The sequence below is a fragment of the Heptranchias perlo genome, chromosome 41 (genome assembly GCF_035084215.1).
Source record: "Heptranchias perlo isolate sHepPer1 chromosome 41, sHepPer1.hap1, whole genome shotgun sequence".
In the NCBI taxonomy this organism is placed as follows: Eukaryota; Metazoa; Chordata; class Chondrichthyes; order Hexanchiformes; family Hexanchidae; genus Heptranchias; species Heptranchias perlo.
Window position 1 is genome coordinate 4,701,208 of NC_090365.1, and position 16,920 is coordinate 4,718,127.

General features: G+C 44.0%; 1 pseudogene; it reads left to right on the forward strand.

Annotated features, from left to right (window-relative positions):
* Positions 1-250: 250 nt before the first annotated feature.
* Positions 251-11,527, forward strand: LOC137305856 (cytochrome P450 2C15-like; annotated as a pseudogene).
* Positions 11,528-16,920: the final 5,393 nt, after the last annotated feature.

Below are 16,920 nucleotides of genomic sequence, written 5' to 3' on the forward strand. Positions count from 1 at the left end.
CCAGTACCCAGATTGCTAAATAAACTGCCCAGAGCACAGCTGAGCTGCATGAATCAGGGAGATCCCAGCCATGATCCTTGGTCCGAGTGAGCTGATCTCAGTGGAGCTCTACGATTGGCCTCTTGGTTAGGAAGAGAAAAAAAGGACGGCTCAGAGTCCTCACTGCTGATCACTATTCATTGGCCTCGGCTGGAAAAAGCATGTGTGTGGATGTCTGGCAACACTCAAAACAGGTTTAACCGTGAGGCTTTCCACAATCAAAAAGCTGGCTGCTACTCACTGTTTAGGCTCGTACATGTGGAATGGCCACTTGGATGAGATACTTGTAGAACTGTACCCCACAAGGAGTCAGCGCTGTCAGGAAAAGAAGGCTGAAAACTGGAAAATAATCTGCCATGGTAAAATGTATTTTTTGCTCCTAGAATGAGCATGCACTCTGCATTTGAGCGAAGCTTAGTGCTAGAGACACAACGGGAAGAGATTCTATCATAGATATCAATGAAATACAGGGTGCGGCACCTTTTTTTAAAACAGTTGTTGCTTATCTATCGTGTCTCCACAGCCGAGCGACCAGTATGGCCCCATATTCACCGCCTGGTTCGGCCACTGCCCTGCAGTGGTGCTGTGTGGCTGAGAGACTATAACGGAAGCGTTGATCAAGCGAGGGCACGACTTCAGCGGCAGGTATCCCTTACCTGTCTTCAATTGTCTAACGACTGCAGTGAGAAATCTGTTTACTCTGTTGAAATTACTGTCACTACTTTGGTTAAGGTAGGGAATTGGATAGGAGGTGGATAACAAGAGAGTAGGGATAATGGTCTGCACTCAAATTGGCAGGATATGACTAAGTCATTTATGAATAAAGCGAAAAGCTGAGACCCCAGGGATCTGTACTGGGGTCTCAGCTTTTCGCTTTATTCATAAATGACTTAGAAGAAGGAATAGAGAGCCATATATCCAAATTTGCTGACGACACCAAGTTTAGTGGCACAGTAAATAGTGTAGATGGGAGCAGAAAGTTGCAAAAGGACATTGATAGATTAAGTGAGTGGCCAAAACTGTAGCAGATGGACTTCAATGTGGGGAATTGTGAGGTCCTGCATTTTGAACCTAAGAAAGATAGATCAGAGTATTTTCTAAATGGCAAGAAGCTAGGAACTCTGGAACAGCAAAGAGATTTAGGGGTCCAAGTACAGAAATCACTAAAAGCTAGTGGACAGGTACAAAAAATAATTAAAAAGGCTAATGGAATGTTGGTCTTTATCTCAAAGGGGCTGGAATACAAATGGGTAGAAGAAGTTATGTTACAGTTATATAAAGCTCTGGTTAGACTCCATTTAGAGTGCTGCATTTAGTTCTGGGCCCCGCATCTCAGGAAAGATATATTAGCCTTCGAGGGGATGCAGTGCAGACTCACCAGAATGATACCCGAGCTAAAAGAGTTAAATTATGAGGACAGGTTGCATAGACTAGGCTTGTATTCCCTTGAGTATAGAAGATTAAGGGGCGAGCTAATTGAATTGTTTAAGATGATTAATTGATAGAGAGAAACTATTTCCTCCGCCGGGGTGGGGGGAAAAAAGTCCAGAACAAGGGGCATAACCTTAAAGTTAGAGCTAGACTGTTCAGGGGTGATGTCAGGAAGCATTTCTTCATACAAAAGGTAGAGGAAATCTGGAACTCTCTCCCCCAAAAAGCTGTTGAGGCTGGGGGTCAACTGAAAATTTCAAAACTGAGATTGATAGATTTTTGCTAGGCAAGGGTATTAAGGGTTACAGAACCAAGGCGGGAAAATGGAGTTACGGTACAGATCAGCCATGATCTACCTGAAAGGCGGGACAAGCTCAAGGGGCTGAATGGCCTCCTCCTGTTCCTATTCTCTTGCCCCCATGAGATCTAAAGATTTAGAATCATAGAATGTACAACACAGGAGGCGGCTATTTGGCCCATTGAGCTAGATCTTCAAGCGCTACAATCCCACTTCCCTGCCCTTTCCCCTCACTGAGCCAAGCTGACACTAAGAAGCCATAGGGGGTATAACAATTGCCCTCAAGACCATTAGGTAAGGGAGGGTGAAATCGGTCATAATTTCCACTGCTGTCCATTGCTGGAATTAAGCATGCGTGGAGGTCAGATGTGGTACAGGATCAGATTCAGCTGCGATACTCGTATGGTCGAATACCCTGATCACACTCAGTCAAAGCTTACACGTTGGAACCATGCTCCAGTCAATGCCTTCAGAAAGGGAGGGGAGAAAACTGGAGAGGTTTTTGTAAAAAAGTTTTCTACATAATTACAATAATGTATATCTCACTATTTGTAAGTTTATAAGCTCAAAGCCCATGGCCAACTAGACAACCAACACAGCATTAATTGCTTGTGATGTGAGACTGTTCCACATATATCCTGGTCTCTTGTGTTCACACAATAGGTACTGATGCAGGCAGTCATTTGGCCCATCTAAACTCATCTATCCAGAAAGAAAACTTACATTCCCACCATCACGTCATCTAACTGCTTATTAATGAGACTAAAGTTGTTGCCCTCATTACTCTAATCAAAGACCATTCCAAGTGTTGATCACGCTTTGCATGAAGAAATGTGTCCTGATGTTTGTCCTACACTTTCCTTTCATCAGCTTTAATCTATGCCCCTTGTTCTAGTATCCTGCCATTGTCAACTGGCTCTCATGTCCTGCCAGGAGTCCAAGTTAAATAACCATTCCCCAAGGTAATTGTCAGGAAACTGGCTCCATGTCCTTGCCATGGCCATTCTTTGAACTGACTGCTAGAGGGCGTGACAAGCATCTGTGTGATTTTCTCTCCAATTTCATGTGCTTCCTTCCCCATGTGGAAGTGCTCTTTTTTCACATTTTTCTCCCACGCAGGTGTTGGCTTGTACTGGATACAGGTCCACTGTGTGAACATGGGTAATGACTAACAGTAGACTTTTCAACCCGGGAGGTGTCACAGCTGAACCCAGTCCTGCCCTCGCCTGCCAGCTGCACAAACACATTTGTTCCAGCCCGTGGCAGGAAATAGTGATCGGCAATGGAAAGAGGAAGGCTGATTCATTGTCCCCTCCTTTTGACAGGGTGCTGTGGATAACTGTAATGCCCAAAAGTGGAATACAATGTGTGACTATCAGGTGAGGACACAACAAAGCTCTACTGTGGTGCCTGTCATTATAACTACCAGTTTGTCCTCAGCCAATTGAAATCTCTAACCCAGGTTACTTCCACTTATGCTAATGTCTCTGTTGCAGGATTTGCCTTCAGCAATGGGGAGAGATGGAAACAGCTTCGGAGATTCACTCTCAGCACTATGAGAAATTTTGGAATGGGGAAAATAAAGCATTGAAGAGCCGATCCAGGAAGCAGCACAGATCCAGGTTACAGCTATCAGGAATGAGAAAGGTTTCTGATTAAAGTATTAGAGGATTTTTTTCAACGATTAGAAGTAGAGTTGCCACCTTTTGCCAAGTTCCAAACTGGGGATAGGGGTGAGAGATGAGGGCGAGGAATAGGAAGTCAGAATAGTGGCATGGGATGGGTGCAAGGGATAGGGCTGAGGTCATGGCTTAAGTTTTGAAGTTATCTTTGCCCTCGATGGAAAATTGAACCAAAACATTAAAAAAAAAATCAGATTAGCTAACGCTTTCACTGCTTGATGCACACAACTTGGATGAAGAACGTAGAATTTCGTTTCAAAAAAATATATGCATATGGTGTCTGTTTATCCTTCACAAGAGTCTGGACAACATCTGGGGTAAGGAAGAGAAAATTCATTCTGGGTTTCCACTCCTAATCGAGGTCCAATGTCTTCTGCTGGAAAGTGCTATTTATGAATGTCAAGTGAGAAGGCATGATTGAACTTAGCTGTGATGCCTTCCACCATCGAATAGCCTGCCTGCTCACTGCTAAATTTAATAAGTAACAGGTGGCCTGCTGGAGCTCTACCCAGCAGGAGTCATTGACTTCAGACGGAGGGGAGAACTTAAAATGAATTCACTTCCCATTGACGGATAGTCACTACGGGGGCTGTTACACTACAGGTATCTGTTCAGACAAGCACTGGCCAGCGAACAGAGTTCTGTGCATGCATGGCTATTTATTTTGCTATTAGCAAAGAGATGGCGGAGAGTCAGATCTTAGCCAACATTCCAAAGGTTAAAAATCATGTTTAAACTTGGCTTCACACCAGTTGCAGTTATATTATCATCTACTAGAGGGTGTCTAAATGACAACAACTTGCATTAATTTAGCACTCCTCATATAAAGAAGATCTCGGAGCGCTTTATTGAACGAAAGAAAAGGGAGAGGGAGATGGGAGCGGAAAGCATGCTTGAGAGAAGGGTTTGAATGAGGATTTCAAAAGCGAGGCAAAGGGATTCAGGTGTCTGCACACCTGAGCTACGTCATGCAGTTTGTTTCAATACAAAGCAGAGGTCAGTTATGATCGACACATATGTAGCATAAGTGAATCAGAAGTTCCTGATGGCTCAGCTAGTTAATAGCAGTGAGTAACTGAGCCATAAAGACCAGGAATGCCCCAGAATCAATCCTCTGAATTGGCTGGTCCCAGCTGGCGGGGTGACTATAGTGAGCTTCAACCCTTGGATTAGGGAGGGGGAAAAAAATCAGTACTTGTTCCCAATTGCTGTCCAGTGGCCCCCTACTTGGAGTGTATGTATACAGACACACTGGATGAGGACAGAATCAGACTCAGATGTGACCCCACACAATCAAGTAGCAAATTGACACTAGGGGGAAATTCAACCTCATTCTATCCATTGATCTGTGCAAACCGGGGCAAGAAGGCCCAGTTTTGAGGGGGTATGTCCTGTGCCTCAAAGGCGCCTGAAAGGGGTCCAATTTTGGCCAACCGCCTTAAACAGGCGTTAGTTCCCTTGCATATGCTAATGAAGGTCCTAACAACTGTTTAGGAACCCTCCCATAAATTCATCTGCACTGCACTGGAGGCTGCCAACAAACAGTTAAGTTTTAGCTTGCATTGATGTGGAGCCAGGAGCAGGTGCTCCTCTCGGCTCCACAGCACTACTGTAAGCCACTGCTGCCCCACATTCGCCCCACCTCCTGTTCACCAATCCCCCCACAGAGCCTACCCCAGGGCCACTACCTGCATAGCAGCCAACCCAAATCAGTCCTCTCTGAAACTGCGAGTTGCCTCTGGATGCCCGATGGTGTTTCTAGCGAGCATCGGACATGGTGAGCCCCGAGGCCCAATTTCAGATGAGCCTCAGGCTTTCAGCTTCTGGCACGTTCTCTGAGCGTGTTGCCTATTTTAGGTCTGAAAACAGTTCTAAATCAATTTCCCGGCCACTGTTTTGCTACAGAAACTTACTTCTGATTTTTTAATATCTATGAAACATTAATGTTTGCCTCTGGGTTGCTTGTGTAACACTGTATACCTTGCTAACTGGCCTTCTCTCAATGATATCAGAAACCCCATTTAGCCCACATTTCCCGTTGAGATGCGCAGTGTCAAATATCATCTGTTCCATCGTCTTTGGAGAATGGTTTGATTATGAAGGTAAGTTTCTCACGTTGATGGGAAATGATTGCAGAAAGTGTTTGAATTATCGGTAACCCCTGGGGACAGGTATTTCCTTTTCTTTTATGATCATAGTGTTACTGAAACTAACTACAAACTGGTCAGATTATTCGATAACGTTAAAATAGTAAGAGCAGTAGAGACATAGGATGCAGCTAGATATCTGCAAAAGGATTTAGATCAATTATTTAACTGAGAGACAAATGGCAAATTAAATTTAACATTGATAAATGTAAATATTTAGATAAATCGATTAAACTGAATTGACAATGGGAGACTTAGAAAGAGATCTGGGAGTAATGGTAGACTCGTCACTTTCAACATCTGGCTTTGGCAGTGAAGTAACCAAAAAAAAATATTCTGAGAGGTATAGCCACAGCAAAACACATTTACAGAGGTTGTGCTAAGGCTCTGGAGTGCCCTGGTTAGGCCTTACTTAGTTTTGGTCACCACATTACAAAAACATGTGCAACCAGAGGTTGCAGAGAGGAGCAACAAGACTGATCAAGAGTAAAGTAGTAGCGCTATGGGGAAAGGTTACAGAAACTGAAGCTCAACAATCTAGACAGAAGTTGGTTAGAGTCGGACCTCATCGAGATCTACAAACTATTAAATTGTTATAGATAACGGAAACTCAATATTACTGCAGCTTAAGCCAGAAGGGTAGGAGCAGAGGACATGAATTTCAATTCTTAAAAAGTAAATTTAAAACAGATGTCAGCAAGAACTCCTTCACTCAAAGAGTGAGAAATGTTTGAGATCGTCAACCAGGTGGGGTACTAGTAGCAAAACCATTGGAGTTAAAGTACTGCGGGATGCTGCGATGGGAGGGTTACTAGAGGGACGAGCTTAGTGACTGATTGGCACTGAATACTTTCCTCTGTTTCTTAAGAGCATAACAAAATCCTAAGCGAGTCAAGGGCATCATCCCATCAAGCCCACTCCATCCAGAGTCCATGCAGAATATTGTATCAGAGAATTTCCTCCCACACCACTTGTGAAATCGACTCCAATGTCTCTATAAATCCTCAATCCAGCTTCTCAACAAGAATCCACCTACTTTTTAAACGTGACCCCGAATCAACTACCTTCATAAAATCATAGAGCACAGAAAGAGACTATTCGGCCCATCGTGCCTGTGCCGGCTCTTTGAAAGCTATTCAATTAGTCCCACTCCCCTGCTCTTCCCCATAGCCCTGCAATTTTTTCCCCTTCATATATTTATCCAATTCCCTTTTGAAAATTACTATTGAATCCGCTTCCACCGCCCTTTCAGGCAGTGCATTCCAGATCACAACAACTCGCTGCATAAAAAAAAAATTCATCTCCCCCCTGGTTCTTTTGTCAATTACCTTAAATCTGTGATCTCTGGTTATTGTTCCCCCTGCCAGTGGAAAGTTTCTCCCTATTTATTCTATCAAAGCCCTTCATAATTTTGAACACCTCTACTAATTCTCCCTTTAACCTTCCCTGGTCTAAGATAACTGAAGTTCCTCATCCCTGGTATCATTCTAGTATATCTCCTCTGCATCCTCTCCAAGGCTTTGACATCCTTCCTAAAGTGTGACGACCAGATTTGGATACGGTACTCCACCTGAGGCCTAACCAGTGATTTATAAAGATTTAGCATAACTTCTTTGCTTTTGTACTCTGCCTCTATTTATAAAATCAAGGATTCCGTATGCTTTTGTTTTAAAAAAACACAGCTTTATCAACTTGTCTTGCCACCTTCAAAGTGTCAGCCTTGGCTCACTCTCGCCTCTGAGTCAGAAGGTCATGGCTTCAAGTCCCACTACAGGGACTGGAGCACAAAATCTAGGCTGACACTTCAGTGCAGTACTGAGGGAGTGTTGCACTGTCAGAGGTGCCATCTTTCGGATGAGACGTTAAAACAAGGCCCCGTCTGCCCTTTCAGGTGAATGTAAAAGATCCTATGGCACTATTCTGAAGAAGAGCAGTGGAGTTCTCCCCGGTGTCCTGGCCAGTATTTATCCCTCAACCAAAACCCAAAAAACAGATGATGATCTGGTCATTATCACATTGCTGTTTGTGGGAGCTTGCTGTGCACAAGTTGGCTGCTGCGTTTCCTACATTAGAACAGTGACTACGCATCAAAAAAAAGTACTTCATTGGCTGTAATGCGCTTTGGGATGTCCTGAGGTCGTGAAAGGCGCCGTATAAAGTTGTTGTTCTTATTTATGTGAACCCCCAGGTCTCTCTGTTCCTGCACCCCCTTTAAAATTGTACCATTTACTTTCTATTGTCTCTCCTCATTCTTCACTGGTAGTTTGTCCTACATATCCACCATCCTGTGGGAGAGGGAGAGTTTTCCCCAATCTCTAACCTTGCTCAAGCCCTGTGAATTTTGAACTGGTATCCACTAATCCAATGCTCTTTGTCCAAGTTAAATAGCCTGTTTACTCCCACCTCGTCTATTCCGTTCATTATTGTGAAGTCCTGTATCACATCTCCCTTCAGTCTTCTTTTCTCCAGTGGAAAGAAAGTTATTCACTTGATCCTTTCTTCCTAGCTTAGAATCAGGTGTTGCCTCAGCTGACTCAGTCTAAATCAGGGATTGAATCAGAGACTGTCTTGGTCACTTTGGCTCAGCACCAGACCCAGGAGGTGAAACTGTTTTCGTAGACAGTATCCTATTATATCTGCTCCACACTATCCTTTTAACACCGGGTAGCCAGAAGCAAAACGGTGTTAACACAAATATTGTTTGCTTTGCAGATACACAATAACTTGCCGAAGATCATGGATTTCCTGCCTGGGCCTCACAAAAGATTGTCCAAAGTGGAGCAAAAATTAGGATTTTTATGAATGAAATGATTCAAAGTATCAGACAGTTTCCAGAAAGATTTCCCCAGGGATTATATCGACAGCTTCCTCATCAAAATGGATAAGGTATTGGGAATAGTTTTCTTGTTACATTCATACGTTTCCAATTTTCGTACCTCCTCTCCTGAAGATAAGAAAGGATTTTCCTGACTTGGTGAATCCAACAGGCTTACACTGAGGTTACCACTGGCTAAACAAGACCCTCGCTTTGGGAACCGGTGTCGTAAACACCCCACTGACATCAAAATATAAGCAGCCAAACAATGCACTGAATAGATTGGTTAACAGCACAACTGGAGTTTGAGAAAACTCCATAAGTAGCCATAGACAACATAAGGCCTTTAATGTTTTAAAAGTAGATTTCATTTGTTGTGCTTCAGGAGAAACACAAGCCCGATTTGGAATTCATTGACGAGGACTTGTTGATGTTGTTGGCGATTAATTTATTTATGGCTGGAACTGAAAAAACCAGTAGGACGCTGTTACGGGCTATCCAGATCTTGGCAAAGCATCCACAGATTCAGAGTAAGCAACGTATATAAGTGGAGGGGGCATTCTTACAGACTAACACAAGGGATGTTACTGTTGGAGACTGGAACATATTCCCATTCAGACCCCCAGGGCCCAATTTTACCCTGGGGCTGGAGTTTGGTGTGTGGGGACCCAGGACAGGAGGGAAGAGCACTAACAGCGCCTGAGAGAGATCTGGGCAATTTTAACACCCGGGCCCCGTTTAAATGTTGCCACACTGAATCCCGTTCGAAGCTGATGGGGATTAGGTGGAAGCAGTATTTCAGGCAGAAGGAGGCTGCCACCGAAGACCCAAGGGAAAGATCAAGGAAAAGTACTAAGTCGTCGGGGAGGGGGTCCAATGGGAATCGTGGACGGGGAAGGCGGGGGGGGGTGGAAAGCGGAGGCCAAAAGTTTTCTTGTGCGGCCGGGAGGAGCACTCCTGCTGCTTCTGGCCCTCAAGGAAATCTTTAACAATTTTATCAAATCACTTACCTTGGCCTCTCCTAGCCCTGGATCCTGTCTGCTGCCAGCTTTGCCTGGTGCTCTTCGGCATTGGGTGTCACAGCCGCAAGCTCTAGTAAAATCATGTCAGGGTCTGAATGACTTCATCAGACCCCGATATTTCCATATTGACAAGGTCCCCCACGTGCCTCTGCTCTGCTTCCGAAGAATGTTGCTTACTGAGCCATTTCTCACCCCACTGAGTGAAATTCGCAGTTTAGGCCATTAAGTCCAACTAGAATCCTGCTCCATATCTATGGGGATTCTTCTAATTGCTCTCACACTCCTGGACAGGATACAAGAAAAAGCTGGACATCTAACACATCATGCCTCTTTTACCTCTAGCTTTCAACCTCCCTCTCGCTATCACATTTGTTGTGTCTTTTCTATTTTATCCATACGACGATGCTCGCTGCTGCTCTGAATTTTCGGGCGCTAAATTGGGCCTTCCAGTGCCTGTTGTTTCGGCACTCCCGAACATCCAAGGTGGCATCTTGGATGCGCACAATGTGCGCCGGACACCATCTTGGTAAAGGGTTTAGCGCAAATAACAAACGCCAGCAAGTAAAGTAAGGAAAAAAATGCATACAATCAGTGTGCAACGCTGATTTAAAGTGAGAGACACCATTTTGGACTTAGTGCATTGAGTGGAGCGTTGACTTAACCACGACCATCTGAAGTGCATGTGGCCTGTGAGTTGTGGGTGGACGGCTTGCAATATTAGTAATGTGTAAGGGTGAGAGGAGGCATCTGATTGGCAGAGTTGATTACTGATGGAAAGAGTTTGTTGGTAAGTGGGTGATGTGGAGCAGTGGATGCGATGCCACTTGATAGTTGACCTCACTCACCTTGTCCATTCGTGTCAAAGCACTGAACTTCTTCCTGCACTGCATCCATGTTCGTGGCATTGACTGCGTCCCCTGCAGCCTCCCACTGCCTTTTGGGCATATGTCTTGAGGGTCTCTTGTGTTTCTTCTCCAAACCCCCATCCACCCACTGCAGATATAGGACATCCCTCCTCCTGTCCACCTCTTGCACCAAGGCCTCTAGTGCATCAGCAGAGAACCTTGGTGCATGCACTCTGACAGGCCTGGTACAAACTCAGATCGGCAGAGTGGCGAGGTCTCTCATGCAGGTTGGAGGATGTGGGATTTAGTAGTGCACAACCTTTATACAATGTTTTAACGTAACTCATCAGTTTGTAAACATAGGGACGGGACCTGCATCTGTTCAGACTCCGTGCAGACAGCAGACTTATTTTTGGCAAATAACAGGTACCGACTACCTTTAAGAGATTTTGGCAGGCTGTCTTGTAACTTGCATATACTTCATTCTACACATCTTTATCTTCCCTAGATATTCACCATGTTGAAGTGAAGACTCATCTCATTATTTCTTAATCTCATTCTGTGCCAGCACCTCAAATCTGTACAACTCTTCACCTCCCTTAATCTTTCCTTCCTCCTACAATCTTCAGGCTTTAAAAACCCAAGCTTGGTGTACCTAATCTTGGACGATGTGCATTAGCCCCTCCCCAGGATTTCTACATGAAAAGAAAAGCCATCAGCTCAAATGCTATCTCATTCCCCATAGGTCTTGAACTCACACCCTTGTGACTGGAGAAGACTGTCCAGTGAACTGGCAGCCAGATTATGTAATATAGACCACGGTGTGTAGTGTGACAGAAGACGTGGGTCACGAGGTGTTTGTGAACTAAATACATTGAAAATTTTTAAAAAGAAGCATTTTTTGTCCTCCCAGAGAAAATTCATCGAGAGATTGATGAGGTAATTGGATCCTGTCAAGGCCCACTATTGATAAATCGAGCAAAAATGCTGTCACACAAGGTTCATCGATACATCGACCTTGCTCCCATGAACCTCCCTCACATGGTGAAAAGAGACACAGAATTCGGAGGATATCTGATTCCTATGGTTGGAATCAAAACTATTATTTGTATAGCTGCTCATGATATCAAAACACATCAAAGCATTTTCCATAAGGAATTGCTTTTGAAGTGGCTTGACTATTGTTATTCAGGCAAATGCGGCAGTCATTCCATAGCACTGTCCCACAAAACACAGATGTATGACTAGTTCCTCTGTTTTTGGTGCTTTTTGTTGAGGGAGGAATATTGACCAGGACACCAGGAGAAATCACATTTTAAAATGATTCAATAACAGATACAGCTAAACTATTTCCTCTGGTGGGGGCATTCAGAACAAGGTGGGGGGGGGGGAGGGGAGGTCATTTTAAAATTAGAGCAAGGCCAATTAGGAATGAATCAGGAAGCAATTTTTCACACAAAGTGTCATGGAAATCTGGAACTCTCTCCCCCAAAAGGCTGTGGATGCTGGATCAATTGAAATTTTCAAGACTGAGATTGATTGATTTTTGTTAAGTAAGGGTATCAAGGAATAGGGAGCAACGTCGAGTAAATGGTGCAGATCAGCCATGATCTAACTGAATGCCAGAACATGCTCAACCTATAGGCGCTACCAACTAAGCCAAGCTAATTTGTCTAACTGTACCAATAGATGTCATTCATTAACCAGATTCACTCAAAGTATTTTTCATCATTCTTTTCTAATTTTCCCACCTCTCTTCTGAGGATACTGATTTTTAATGGGCAAAGGGTATCTCACACAAGTGACCATTCTTCATGTCTGAACTTTGATAGTCAATGGTGGCAGGCTATTCCACTGTGGATGGCATTACAACCAAGCCTGATCACGTTCTAACATCTACAAGCTTACTCTTTACAGAAGAGTTTATTGGACAATGATCTGTAGTCAGAACCCTGGCTGATCCATAGCCCAGTGATGCTGAGGTCAGTTGTAGCATCTCCATTACTGCGCCAGCTAAGGTCAGGTAACTCAGTTCAGTTCACTCTTCCATCATCTCGATCACCTGCTCTCCTTCCCCTGGCACCTTCCCACGCAAACACCGGAGATGCAACACTTGCCCATTCAACACCTCCCACACCATTGTCCAGGGACCCAAACACTCCTTCCAGGTGAGACAGCAATTTACAACCTGGTGTACAGTATTTTCTACTCATGGTGCAGTGTCTCTACATCTGGGAGACTAAATGTGGGTTAGCTGCTCACTTTGTCAAACACCTCCATTCTGTCCACAAGTGTAACTAAAAGCTGTCTGTCATTTGCCAATTCAATTCTCGGCCCTGCCACTCCCACTCTGACCTATGTCTTTGGCCTTCTACACTTTTCCAGTAAAGCTCAGCGCAAGCTCGAGGAATGGCGTCTCATCTTTCTGACTAGGCATTTTGCAGCCCTCCGGCCTTAGAATTGACTTAACAACTTCAGATCTTAACCACAGCTCCCATTTTTGCTGGCAGTAGATGCTGTCAATGTAGAATGGGTATGAGTTTCCAGGGCTGAGAGAGGAGAGCAGGTGGTGCTTGGGGTGAGGACACCCTGTCGAAACAACATGCTGAAAGCAATTCTTTACTGTAATACAGTAGAGAACCAGGCTGAATACAGAAAGTACAGAGGAGATCTAAAAAGAGGGAATAAGACGGGCAAAGGGAGATAATGAGAATAGACTAGCGACTAACATAAAAGGAAACCCAAAAGTCTTTTATAAACATATAAATAGTAAAAGTGAAGTCAAAGGAAGGGGTGATCTGATTAGGGACAAAAAGAGATCTTGTTGGAGGCAGAGGGCATGGCTAAGGTACTAAATGAATACTTTGCATCGGTCTTCACTAAACAGGATACTGCCAGTGTAGCAGTAAAGGAGGAGGTAGTAGTGATATTGGATAGGATTAAAAATAGGTAAGTATTGGATAAAAAATTGGCAGTACTCAAAGTAGAAGTCACCCGGTCCAGATGGGACGCATCCTAGGTTACTGAGGGAAGTTAGGGTGGAAATTATGGAGGCTCTGGCCACAATCTTCCAATTCTCCTTAGATATGGGGATGGTGCCAGAGAACTAGAGGATTGCAAATGTTATACTCTTGTTCAAAAAAGGGGAGGGATAAACCCAGCAATTACAGACCAGTCAGCTAATGGTGGTGGGGAAACTTTTAGAGACAATCCAGGACAAAATTAATTGGCACTTGGAAAAGTATGGGCTAATAAATGAAAGTTACCATGGATTTGTTAACGGAAAATTGTGTTTGACTAACTTGATTGAGTTCTTTGATGAAGTAACGGAGAGGGTTGATGAGAGTAGTGCAGTTGATGTTGTGTATATGGACTTTCAAAAGGCATTTGATAAAGTACCACATAATAGACTTGTTAGTAAAATTAAAGCCCATGGGATTAAAGGGACAGTGCAGATAGTAGTGAACAGTTGTTTTTCAGACTGGAGAAAAGTATACGGTGGTGTTCCCAGGGGTCAGTATTAGGACCATTGTTCTTTTTGATATATATTAATGACCAGGAATAAATGACCAAACATAACTTTTGCAGAGTTTTGTAACCTGTCTGAACACAAGACAAAATGAAGCAAATCCGATTGATTCATGCACAGTAGTTATAAACAAAATAAAGTGTACTTAACATTTGAGGCTACTTACTCGTGTAATGAGGAGGTTGAGCTCTGATCATGACAACTGATCGTTCCACATTTCCATTCCCTTAGGTGGTAAATAGTAAGACTGCTCTCCATCAACAATTTCCAACAGCTCCTTAATCAACTGAGACACAGACGTGGCCCTCTGTCTGTCAGTATGTATACTAGGAATCCATATATACCAAAGAAGTGGTCCTACATCTTCTGGATCATCTGTTCAGAGATCAAGTGGGCACAGGAAAATGTCTGAGTCATCTTTGTAAAGTCATTATTAAAACATCCCCAAATTTTGTGCTGCATGGTCGATCCCCTGTCTGTACTGAATTAGAACATTCTTTATGTTTTTTTTGATGTATTTTGTACTCAAAATGAGAGTCAGGCTTTCCTTTTAATCACCCAGCAATAGCATCAAGTGCTCGCAGGGCAGGTATGACATAGACTAGATGCTGACAAAAGCTCCCTCTACTTTAGCTGAAAACATGCATCGGCCCCAAGCTGAGATGACAATTAGGAGAAAAAGAGAGGGGGGAAACCATTTAAAAAACTTTGATAAATGCAGTGACACATATTTAATCATTTTTAAAATAAATAAAACTAGCGTAGTCATACCATGTTCATAACCAACCTTGTGAAGAGCTTCATAGGTCTCCTAGAGGTTCTCCCATCACTTTTTCCAGCCCTGCTATGAGGCATCTTCCATTTTTCCCCCACCCTGGGACCACGGCGTAGCCACGACAGTAAAGCGCTCAAATTTGAGTCATTGCCTGACGTGCATTCATGTTAGTGCAAACGGCAGGCAGCACTGTTTAAGTTTATGGTGAGTGGTGTTCACTGGGCCCCTGGAAACGGGCCTACATGTTAATGCAACCCTGAATGCATTAGTGTCGAAACATGCTGTCACTCGTGGAGCTCCACCCAACTCTGACTCAGGGTCTTCAAGGGGCAATTACGTAGAGTCTACAGCACAGAAACAGGCCATTCAGCCCAACTGGTCTATGCAGGCATTTAGAATCATATCATAGAATCATAGAAGTTACAACATGGAAACAGGCCCTTCGGCCCAACATGTCCATGTCGCCCAGTTTATACCACTAAGCTAGTCCCAATTGCCTGCACTTGGCCCATATCCCTCGATACCCATCTTCCCCATGTAACTGTCCAAATGCTTTTTAAAAGACAAAATTGTACCCGCCTCTACTACTGCCTTTGGCAGCTCGTTCCAGACACTCACCACCCTTTGAGTGAAAAAATTGCCCCTCTGGATCCTTTTGTATCTCTCCCCTCTCACCTTAAATCTGTGCCCCCTCGTTATAGACTCCCCTACCTTTGGGAAAAGATTTTGACTATCGACCTTATCTATGCCCCTCATTATTTTATAGACTTCTATAAGATCACCCCTTAACCTCCTACTCTCCAGGGAATAAAGTCCCAGTCTGTCTAACCTCTCCCTGTAAGTCAAACCATCAAGTCCCGGTAGCATCCTAGTAAATCTTTTCTGCACTCTTTCTAGTTTAATAATATCCTTTCTATAATAGGGTGACCAGAACTGTACACAGTACTCCAAGTGTGGCCTCACCAATGCCCTGTACAACTTCAACAAGACATCCCAACTCCTGCATTCAATGTTCTGACCAATGAAACCAAGCATGCTGAATGCCTTCTTCACCACCCTATCCACCTGTGACTTCACTTTCAAGGAGCTATGAATCTGTACTCCTAGATCTCTTTGTTCTATAACTCTCCCCAACGCCCTACCATTAACGGAGTAGGTCCTGGCCCGATTCGATCTACCAAAATGCATTACCTCACATTTATCTAAATTAAACTCCATCTGCCATTCATCGGCCCACTGGCCCAATTTATCAAGATCCCGTTGCAATCCTAGATAACCTTCTTCACTGTCCACAATGCCACCAATCTTGGTGTCATCTGCAAACTTACTAACCATGCCTCCTAAATTCTCATCCAAATCATTAATATAAATAACAAATAACAGCGGACCCAGCACCGATCCCTGAGGCACACCGCTGGACACAGGCATCCAGTTTGAAAAACAACCCTCGACAACCACCCTCTGTCTTCTGTCGTCAAGCCAATTTTGTATCCAATTGGCTACCTCACCTTGGATCCCATGAGATTTAACCTTATGTAACAACCTACCATGCGGTACCTTGTCAAATGCTTTGCTGAAGTCCATGTAGACCACGTCTACTGCACAGCCCTCATCTATCTTCTTGGTTACCCCTTCAAAAAACTCAATCAAATTCGTGAGACATGATTTTCCTCTCACAAAACCATGCTGACTGTTCCTAATTAGTCCCTGCCTCTCCAAATGCCTGTAGATCCTGTCCCTCAGAATACCCTCTAACAACTTACCCACTACAGATGTCAGGCTCACTGGTCTGTAGTTCCCAGGCTTTTCCCTGCCGCCCTTCTTAAACAAAGGCACAACATTTGCTACCCTCCAATCTTCAGGCACCTCACCTGTAGCGGTGGATGATTCAAATATCTCTGCTAGGGGACCCGCAATTTCCTCCCTAACCTCCCATAACGTCCTGGGATACATTTCATCAGGTCCCGGAGATTTATCTACCTTGATGCGCGTTAAGACTTCCAGCACCTCCCTCTCTGTAATATGTACACTCCTCAAGACATCACTATTTATTTCCCCAAGTTCCCTAACATCCATGCCTTTCTCAACCGTAAATACCGATGTGAAATATTCATTCAGGATCTCACCCATCTCTTGTGGTTCCGCACTTAGATGACCTTGTTGATCCTTAAGAGGCCCTACTCTCTCCCTAGTTACCCTTTTGCCCTTTATGTATTTGTAGAAGCTCTTTGGATTCACCTTTGCCTGATCTGCCAAGGCAATCTCATATCCCCTTTTTGCCCTCCTGATTTCTCTCTTAACTCTACTCCGGCAATCTCTATACTCTTCAAGGGATCC